The sequence below is a fragment of the Xenopus tropicalis genome, chromosome 3, assembly GCF_000004195.4.
Source record: "Xenopus tropicalis strain Nigerian chromosome 3, UCB_Xtro_10.0, whole genome shotgun sequence".
Lineage (NCBI taxonomy): Eukaryota > Metazoa > Chordata > Amphibia > Anura > Pipidae > Xenopus > Xenopus tropicalis.
The window spans coordinates 132,383,155-132,393,478 of record NC_030679.2 but is presented as its reverse complement, the minus strand read 5'-3'; the positions used below and the strand labels follow the sequence as shown (position 1 = coordinate 132,393,478).

At 37.2% G+C, this 10,324-nt stretch overlaps 1 long non-coding RNA gene across 2 annotated transcripts; it reads left to right on the top strand.

Moving 5' to 3' along the window:
- The first annotated feature begins 448 nt into the window (after positions 1 to 448).
- Positions 449 to 3,882, top strand: LOC116409795. 2 transcript variants are annotated; one of them, XR_004222076.1, is made up of 4 exons: positions 449 to 2,001; positions 2,861 to 3,010; positions 3,167 to 3,242; positions 3,746 to 3,882. It is a non-coding gene; the product is annotated as an uncharacterized LOC116409795 (long non-coding RNA). The 2 variants fall into 2 exon arrangements; XR_004222075.1 differs by having other exon boundaries at positions 3,167 to 3,248.
- Positions 3,883 to 10,324: the final 6,442 nt, after the last annotated feature.

Sequence of the window (10,324 nt, the reverse complement as noted above, 5' to 3'; positions counted from 1 at the left end):
TTACCACAATAAATTTTTAAATAAAACTCAGATGCAGCTGAAGTTCAGACTTTCAGCTTTAATTCAGTGAGGTGAACAAAACGATGCATAATAAAGCATTTTTTTAAACACAATCCCTTCATTTCAGGGGCTCAAAAGTAATTGGACAAATTAATTAACTGGAAATAAAATGTTCATTTCTAATACTTGGTTGAGAACCCTTTGCTGGCAATGACAGGCTGGAGTCTTGAACTCATGGACATCACCAGATGCTGAGTTACCTCCTTTTTTAATGCTCTGCCAGACCTTTACTGCAGCAACTTTTTTGCGTTGCTTAGTTCCAGTGCTTGCTTTCTTTCTCAGGATGTACCAAACTGCAGATTTTGCCACTCCTAATAATATTGTAGCAATTTCTGATGGTTTTTTCTGTTTTTGCATCTTAAGGATGGCTTCTTTCACCTGCATGGAGAGTGTCCGCAGTCTCCCAAGTGTTGCAGGACCTCCTCCACTGTCTGAATATGCTTGAACTACCCTTGCCGCTTCATGTAGTTCAGGACTTGGCAGATGCTTGGCCTCCCATGCATGAAATGTGCTGAAATAAAATGTTTGTGCAGATGTATAATTAGACAGCAAAAAACAGACTTCTAGAAAATGAAGCCAAAAATCATTGAATAATTCTTACAAATGTTGTATAATGCATCCAGATTTGTCTGCTGCCTCCTCCATCTGTCGTAACAATACTTTCCAAGGACTTTTGGCCAGTTGTCAAGTCCCCATCTTTTTCATCTGCCTTAGGCTACTCGTCTGTCTTTGCAGTCATAGAATCCAGCACTTCTCTGTCCCTGGAAAGCAAAGTCAGATCTGGTTTCAGAAGAATTGTAAGAACACATCAAGAAGGACAAATTCTACTTATACCACAGTCACTGACTATCCTGAATCCATGTGCAAATCTAACCTTGAGGTTGAAGTTCGGTCCATGTCCTGCTCATTTGCCATACAAACATCAAACCTGTAGGGGAAAGAAAATGTCAACGTGTTTAAATTGGTTTTACCAAGAATAAGTCAACAGTAATTCTATCAGATGTAGGCGCTGTAAAATAAGCAGACCCTCCAAGGACACTCATCCTGTCCTCTTCCAAGCTGATCCTTGCATTGGCACAAACCAATGATTTTGTTTTAAATTATGTGCCAGTCTAAATCTCAGCACTCCTTTTGGATTGGTGGCCGCCCTGTAAAGACACTCAGAAATTTCAATGCACACATTTATAATCTGCTCGTGCACACACATCCAATACCTTTTTATAACCTATAGGGAATGAGGTAACAAAACTCACTTAACTGATTTGCTTAAATATTTCAGTGACATTAAAAGTTTGCCAGCATTTCCGGATCAGAAAATCGTACCTCCATATTTTATTCCAGATTTTGTGTATATTCTCTCCAGGTACTGTCTGAATCCCAGGAGCAATGGGGCATCAGCTGACTGCTTTTTGTTTAACCCAGCCTTCTCTATATAGATCATAATTGTTACTGTAGCCAGTATGATCCATGAACATCTACTAAGGCCTTGTACCTTGACCCAAGAAGTGGATGCTCTTCATCATTTCTTCATAGTCCTCCTTTTCATCCTGAATTGGGTTCTTAGCTGCTTGCTTTGTGATACAGTTTCAGTAAAGGAAGAGTGAGATTCCATTGTATCATTGAAATAAAACCATGTATAAAAAATCTTGAAAAAACAGTATGGAGTGCCAACCTATTATGATAGCTTGTCACAAAATAAACATCGCTTGGCAGGCCAAAGTGTAAGCAATACTGGCAGGCCAACTGCCTTCTGTCTTTTTTTTTTCTAGGCAAAAATCCTCTGTAGCAATTAAGCAATTTTTCTATTCCTATAGGAGCTGAAGAAAAAACAGAAAAGGTGACGTCAATTATGCAACACATAACCACAAGCAGCACTTGTATTGCAAAGTCAACCACAAGTCAAGGATCCCTAAACCCAAACCAAATCTTTCTCTCTCCGCAGTGAGTAGCTGAGCCTCACCTGTTTTGGGGTTTGGGGGCAGGCTGGCAAAACCTTAACAATAGCTTGTGGCTCCCTCATTAGCAACTGAAGGACACAGCCCTGAGGAGCTGCCAGGATCCCTTGCACTACATTTCCCATGATGCCCTCTCAAGCAAGGGCTAGGGCTCAGGGACTTGACGGTTCCTGGGATTAAAAGGCGGCAGACGCAAAACTGTAATCATCCATCATTCCATATTCACAGTAACAATGTGTACAAACAATACACATTTGGGCAAAGAATGCTAAACTACAGTATATAAACATAAGCATTTTAATACATATATTAAATATAATGTATATCCTACATATACCCTACTTCTATCAACCACACACACATAACAAGGCTTTTCCACCTTTATTACACAAACAATACACATTCGAGCAAAGAATGCTAAACTATATAAACATAAGCATTTTAATACATATATTACATATATATCCTACTTCTATCATATAGCCTACTTCTATTAACCACACACATAAGAAGGCTGTTTCACCTTTTATTACACTTTGGAATAATATGTTAATCAAGTAGTCTTGAGTGCTTACCTCTGTGTCTCTGTGATGGCTTTTCACAAATTTAACACCCATTGGACTCGAGAAAATTGATGAAGAAAATATATATACATATATACATATATACATACAACATAAGTTATACAGAGAACATGAGTTATACAACAAACCTAAATCTTTGTAGGACATCAATGTTTTGAATTTTCTTGTACTCATTTTATTTGTTCTTCAAACCACTGCCTCCCACCCACTCTATCATTTTGTATTTCTTCCTGACACAGAATTTTTTTTTTTTTTTTTTAGACCAAATCAGGTTTCCCTGGTTTGTCCTTGTTGCTTCAAAGTGGACAAAAACTTGACAACTCATCTATGGAGGAAATGTAGGAGATTTAGCTCATTGGAAGAGGTCAAAGTTGCACAGACTGCCTGGTGTCGCTTGTGGAACATTGCTGAGTAGGCTACCATATTTGATTACCAGGAGATTTAGATGCTCACCTCCCCTGCTGAATTTTCTGCCTTTTTGGAGAGTAAAGGTTTCTTCGTTGTGAACAAACCCCGGTATGTTGGCCTTAATGTTTTCCCCTAACCTTGTGTTTTTCTCTCTTTTAGGACCTGACTGATTTAGATCTAATGTGATCTTTAGAGTACCACAAACCAGAAGACTACAAGTAACACACCAACCGGAGTAAGTGTAAGTCATATCTCTCCACTGCTATTTTACTCCTTTTTTCTCCTCTCACTCTAGGTCTCTAACTTTCCCTCCAGTCATGTGGCTTGTCTACTTTCTCTGTCTTTAAAGGAGAAAGAAAGGCAGTGTCACTTGGGGGTGCCAAAATGTTAGACACCCCCAAGTGACTTAAATCGCTTACCTTGTACCCCGGGCTGGTGCCCCTGTTAGGAGAAAACAGCACCAGCCCCCGGGGTACCTGTAGCAAGTTTAATTTCAAAAGCGATTCCCTGTAAGAATAGATTGTGATCCTCCAGACCTAAACAAATGGAGGAGGCTTTCCCCAGAGCATTGGTTATACCTGTCTAACAGATGACGAAAAACACAATCTAATGAGAAGGGACTATGTAGCCGGTAAGATTTTTATGTATTTACATTTGAAACTTATGCATACACTGTTTACACATGGATGGGCAATAACAGATTTATTAATTTGATGTTTCTCCTCCTTTAATAACTAGAATATTTCCACAATCGTCAACATAGTGAGGGACAGATCAAGCAGTGAAATGTGAACTTGCCAAGGACATCTGAGTTTCTGAAGAAAATAAGAGCTTCATTGCGTTGAAGGACATCTAAGTCATCAGTTAAACTGCAAAAGTATAGTTATTCTCCATTTGTACTGTGACTTAACTTTAACCTTCTACAGCTTTCTCTCGTTATATATGATATAACGCTGGAAAAAGATATGTGCATTTATTATCTACACATCTGCTCTCATAATATGTTGTATATACTTTAGGACAGTTCAGTTCATCTATCTTTAAACACCGTACATGTACACACGTGTGTAACAAAAGGACACACAGTCCTAAAGAGTAGCCACTGTTTTTGCATTTATTTTGGAAATGGTAGTATACATCCATGAAATCTTCATTTATCGACAGCGCTTTTGCTGCATGCCTAGTAATTAAATAAACTAAATGACATAGGCCATGGCATATACTTATTCCTTCCATACTGGCAGCATTATCAGAAGATTCTAAAGATTTTATTAAAAAAATGTAATAGATTTGTCCCCATTTTTAATTGTATTTACACTAATTGAAATAGTAGTTGTAGTAATCAACTTGAAGAAAAAAAAAATTACACCTTCCATGCTGCAGAATCTTTATCCAACTGGTTGAGAGCTTGCCATGCTTTGCTAATATAGGCCACACTGGAATCTTTGAACTTTATTTTTTATAAAAAAAATCTCAAATAGATTATGTAGAATTTGGCAGATTTTATTATGAAATTTGAAGACAAGACCAGAGAATAAACTCCAGAATTTTACAGGAATTTTTTACACTCTACTTTTTGACATCAAACATTCAAGTTGAAACCATAATTGGAAATTGGGAGTTTTTGGCAACTTTAGCAGCTTTGTGCTTTGTGCTGCCATTACAAAAATGCATTTCGGGGAAAAACTATGAAAGATGACAAGGTTTTTCAGCCTGCAACTCACGTGGGGGTTTCCTTTGATTGTCTTTATGGGTAGGGAAGGTATACTATAGGGACAGGAATTACTGGTTATTTGCTTTTTTTTTTTTTTTTTTTTTTTTTTAAAAAAAAGCAAGAAATGAGTTTTCCTGCAAAAATCTGAGAAAGGTGGATTGAGCCTTGTCAGTTGATATAAGCACAAACAGCCCTCATTCTATTTTCCAATAGATTCTGTTAGGATGCTGTGTATTCTTTGCAAGTACAAATGTATTATAGTTTTCTAGTCCAGTCTTAATGTACAGATCCTATGTCATATTATAACATTGTAAGACCCCATATATTTAAGCCGTAAACTAAGCGTTTTGAAATTGTAGTAAGTGTTGGGTCCTTGGAAACCTTGTGGTTTGGGTGTCTACCTGTTGTGTAAACTGGCAAGAGTTCTATTCAGTTTCTATTTTGTTTCTATAGTTTAGATGTATAATCCACATTTATGCCACATTAGCCAAAGCATGTACTGTATGTGTATCAGTTCAAAAGTATCCACGCTAAGTCAATGAAACGCCGAAGTTGACATCAAATATACTGATTTTACAACAGGGTGTACATTATTTGTTTTCTCAAAGTCCTATGGCACACTTTACATCCATAAGAATTACAAGTCATGCAAAGTGCATTATCATTTTTTCTCTGCATGTGGAGAAAAGATAAGGATTTGCCTTGTGTGCCATTTGCCTAATGAGTCTAAACAACTATAATGTTAGAACTGGCTTGGACTTGAACTTGACCAAGAAGTGCAGGAAAGCACAGGAGCACCGACCATGGGAGATTAAATAAGCTTGGCACATGATACTGGGTTTACATGCTTCGATCTTGAAATCTTGACATATGTTGCAGAACTGTCCAACTTTTATTTGGTCTCTGTTCAACAGTTTCTGGGATCCCAACTATGGGACTATTTGCCCTGAAGTAATCTGGGCACATCCACTAACATTGGAATTATATGTGCATTGGTTGTGGGCTCATATAGTGCTTTAGTAACCTATTTTTATTTGTATTTTGGGAACACAAGTTTATGTGGGAGTGTTTCTTTCCTCACCAGCCCATAGGACACAAGATTGCTGTCTGTGTACATTTTGCACTATGGGCTAGAGCTGCAACTTTTGTACGGACCTCCATTCCATCCATTTTGAAATTGATCTTAGGTCGGTACGTTAGGGAAAAACTGTGATACACTTCTAATGGTCCAGTATGGCGAAAATGAGCCATGTGCTCAAGGTCATTTTCTTTGACAGGACTACTTCTGCCAGGGAAAATTAGGCTTGGGAGTCTTTTTCAACCCATGGTCGTCTGGTACACTCCTCATCTGTAATTTATGTGTGTGCACACAAGGTACATTATCCCATGATCCCATTCATGCTGATCTGTTATGTGCATAACAACAGATTGCCATCTTTCCTGCAATATACATAAGTTACCTTCACCTTGAAGACTACCACAGATGGTTTGTTATAGCTGGTATCCATTCAGCTATAGCAGCGCAGTTTCTCTTTTCTTGCTTCAAACAAGTGTTTCTTTAAACTCTTGGGATAGTGCCACAGATCAAACTCATGTGCTATGCCTTTTTGTTTTTCGACACATCACACATTAATTTTATAATTCCAGGGTGACGGTCTGTTGCTATTGCAGTTACTTTATATGATCCAGCTACAATCCAGGCACTTTGTAAATGCGTAGTGTCCACTTCCATAAAACTGTAAACACAATACTTGGCCTGTCGCATTGCCCATCATCTGCAAGACACAACTCCTATGCCATTGAATGCATCATGTAATCTTTGTTGTTCTTGCTGCCATTGTACATCAATATTCTGGGAAAAAAACCTTTCACTGTTATCAGTAGAAAGTGTTATGAGATGAACTGAAGTCCCAATAAACCAAACATTTCACGCACCTTATAAAAATTACAGCCACTGTATAATAATGGAAGTATTGAAAGATATGAGAGCGCACACCCAGGGCCAGAACTAGGGATAGGCAGAAGAGGCACCTGCCTAGGGTGCAACAGTGGGGGGGCGCTAGGCAGGTACCTCTTAGACCTGCGAGTGTTTCCAGACCCTTCCCCCCCCATGCTGCCATTTGCTGCCAAAAGTATCTGCACACTGTAAAAGTAAAAATAAGTTTATTAAATACAAAATAACATAACAAAATAGTACATTAGCCCAAGGTGTTTCGACCCATAAAGGGTCTTCATTAGGGGCTAAATTCCTGCCCTCTTTTTAATTTTTGACTTAACTTACAATGCATGGCTGGCTTTTCCACAACGTGTAACTATATCCATTCAGGCAAACAACTGAAACTGACACAAATGTAATTAGACAATGTTTTTTAATTTCTATGAATGAAGCATTTCAAAGATTTTTCTTGTTGCACTCAATACTGCTAGTAAGTTTTCTTTTTAATGAATCAAGACATGACTCAAAAACAAATTTCTGTTATTTTACAAAGCTCTGTATTCTAGAACAGTCGATGTGTCAGTCACTGAAGATTCATTATACCCCTCATTTTCTGGAAGTTAGTCTGTCAGAAGCTCTGGACTAATGTGATGGTTACTGTGCAACTGAGGTCATGTACAGAGCTGTGGAGGTTCAGTGACATTGTGTCTGTATGTCAAATATCTTGGTCAGCATCATCTAGGGAGCCACTGATGGCTGTGGATGTTGTCAGGGTTTAGGTAGCGGGGACCAGCTTTCTGGGGGTAAAGCAGCCCTTGGCACAATTACAACACGTGAGTGTATTCTCTTTTAGGCAGTTTAATTTTTACTTCTATAAAAATTACAAAATTGTTCAAAATAAAATCCTTGCCACATAATGGGCTCTACATAACACAGGTCAGTTGTCCTAACCTAACCAGGAGCAGACCTACCGCCTGTCTCCCACACAGAGAAAAGAAAACAAAGTTCAAACCTTGTAGTGCTTTCAAAATCTCTCAATCAGCTCCCACAGGCAGCTTCCCCGTGTCTTTCCCCCAGACTGCAGCATTCTACTTTGCTCAGGCTGCCTTTTAATTAGCCAGCTGAGATGCCTCAGGTAAACCCACAACACCCGGGCCGGACTAGCAGTCCCGGAACCATTCTTTTAGGAACCTGGGACATATATATGCTCCGTCCTGGACTTTCCCAGGTATCCTGACAGTGACCTTATCACAATGTCTAATCCTTTTCATTGGAGTTGTCTGTAGTATTCTTGGCTGCGTTTCATACATATGATCATGTTCAACCTTCCACTGTTCCTTCAGTGCTGAACTCATATTCTGGCCATTGCACGGCTTTATCCATTTTGAAAAGTTGTGGTTCGATAAATGTGCTGGCGTCTACCTTTTGTAGCTTGTGTGGGAGCCACTAAAGGATGTTCACTATTTGAAGATGACTTATTGTTTCTGTGCACATTTGTAATTGGAATTTTTAAAATGGTGGGTATGGAATCAGCTTGAAGTGATCTTCTCTTTTAATTCGTAGCTTTCGTTAGTAAAGTGAACACTGCGTACACGATAGGAATTCTTCGTATTTTAAAATCTTTTGTGCAAACCAATCAATGTAGCCACCTTTTTAATCTTCATGAGACATGATGGGAAGGTGAGCATTATTGTTTCTGTAGAGGACTTTTTCCCACTGCAGTGAAAGCAGCCACTCACAAAGCAGCTGGGCATGATTTCTACTGCCAAAAGGAAAAGAAAAATGTTAAATATAGCAACAAAGAGATCCGCACTCACAGGACTTATAAAAAGAATAGTCTGTTATTGAGAAGACTAACGTATCTGCTATGTCACTAGCCTTTTTCAAAGTGACTTACACAACAAAAACAGTGCCTAATAAATTTCAGTCGCGGGGGAATTACGTCACCCACACGTCAATCATTAGGGAATCATTAGGTTTTGTCAGATCAACTTTGTAAAGAAGACACCTCTTTGCATTATGTCTTGCATTCAAGCATTACCCGTTTTCTACACCCTAACACTGTATATGCACAGCAAATCTATACTCTAAGTAATTGATAAACATGCAAGAGGGTTTTTAAACTGAATGTAATGTCACTATGTAAAGTAATGCTACAAATACATATTAACTAAGATACTTGTTTTAAACAATTATGCAGCAATATATACTTTGTTTTCTACTGATCAATTTCCCATAATTGACAAATAGCCATTTTACAATAATTTTGTTTCCATGCTGAGTATTTATTTTTATTTTAAAATGTCTATCTTGATATTTATGTAAAGCCATACATCATGGAGTCATTTAATATATGTTAACAGTTCAGTAAAATTTATCAAATTTTTACTGTAGTGATGCTGGCTGTCCTATTGTTAGGCAACACAATCTTTCTGGTTAGTCCCTATACTTTATTTTACATACTATCCTTGTTCCCAGACATCATGGAGTCATTTAATCAAAGTCTTTTTGTCATTTCATTAAGAATTAATCCTATTTTACTGTAGTGATGCTAATAAGCCCTGGCTGTCCTATTGTTAGGCAACACAATAAATTTTTCTGGGACAAAGCTATAATGTCAGCTGCTATCACATGGCGATAAGTAGTTGGCCAAAAGTATATCCAAGATCCTTAGTATGGGCATAATATTCCTCTTCTCCTTTTTGTGCCCATACTGAGGATACAGCTGCAACTTGATCTTGGATATACTTTTGGCCAACTACTTATCGCCATGTGGTGAGCATTTTGTACTACAGCACATGGTGACTTACACAAAGTGAATAAGCCTTTTCACACATCTACTTGGTGTTTGCGCCTTTCTATATTGTTAAACAGATTTATTGTTTAAACTATTTTGCACTTTGTTTTTCATTTAGTTTTATATATGCGCTCCTACTATATTTTTCTATAAACATGTTTAAAGATTTTGACTGGGGAATTACAACATGATTGGTCTTCAACTGCCCGTGAAATGCCCAAAAATATAGCTAATGTTGAATGACCAGAAAAGAGCCTAGTTATAGCAAAACATTTTTCACGATTTGGTGAAACCTAGTCAATAATGGAAAATATGTACTTAACCAACATTCAGTTATTACAGCTTTATAACTAATGTTGATGTTAAATTTTCTTCAGGGCCAACAAAATTATTATTGGGCTAATACAAAATTTTCATGTTATTTTTTATGGAAATTGTTCTATTGAAGTTTTACATATCTATCTATTTCTAATCATTCTTTATAGGCTTTTCAATAAAAAAAAATTTGTAACCAAAAACTTGTTATATTTTGGAATAAGGTCATGATCCATGTACAATTGATACTGCATTCTCTAAATATAACTGATAACATGTCTTCATTTTTATTAATATATAAATACAAATAATTGAAAATAAACTTAATTTTTAAATGTCAAAATATTCAATAGAATGTTTGAGCTATTTTTTATTATTCATAATAAACAAACACAATACAATTTTGAAATTTGAACAGTGACAATAACAATTTTTTGAATGTTAACATAAGGTAAAATTTTTCTTTTTATCAAACACCAAAAAAAAAATTACACGTCTGCCTCAAGTGCCATGTTCTCAGCAAAATAATCACGAGCTTTCATAAATTTGCCTTTT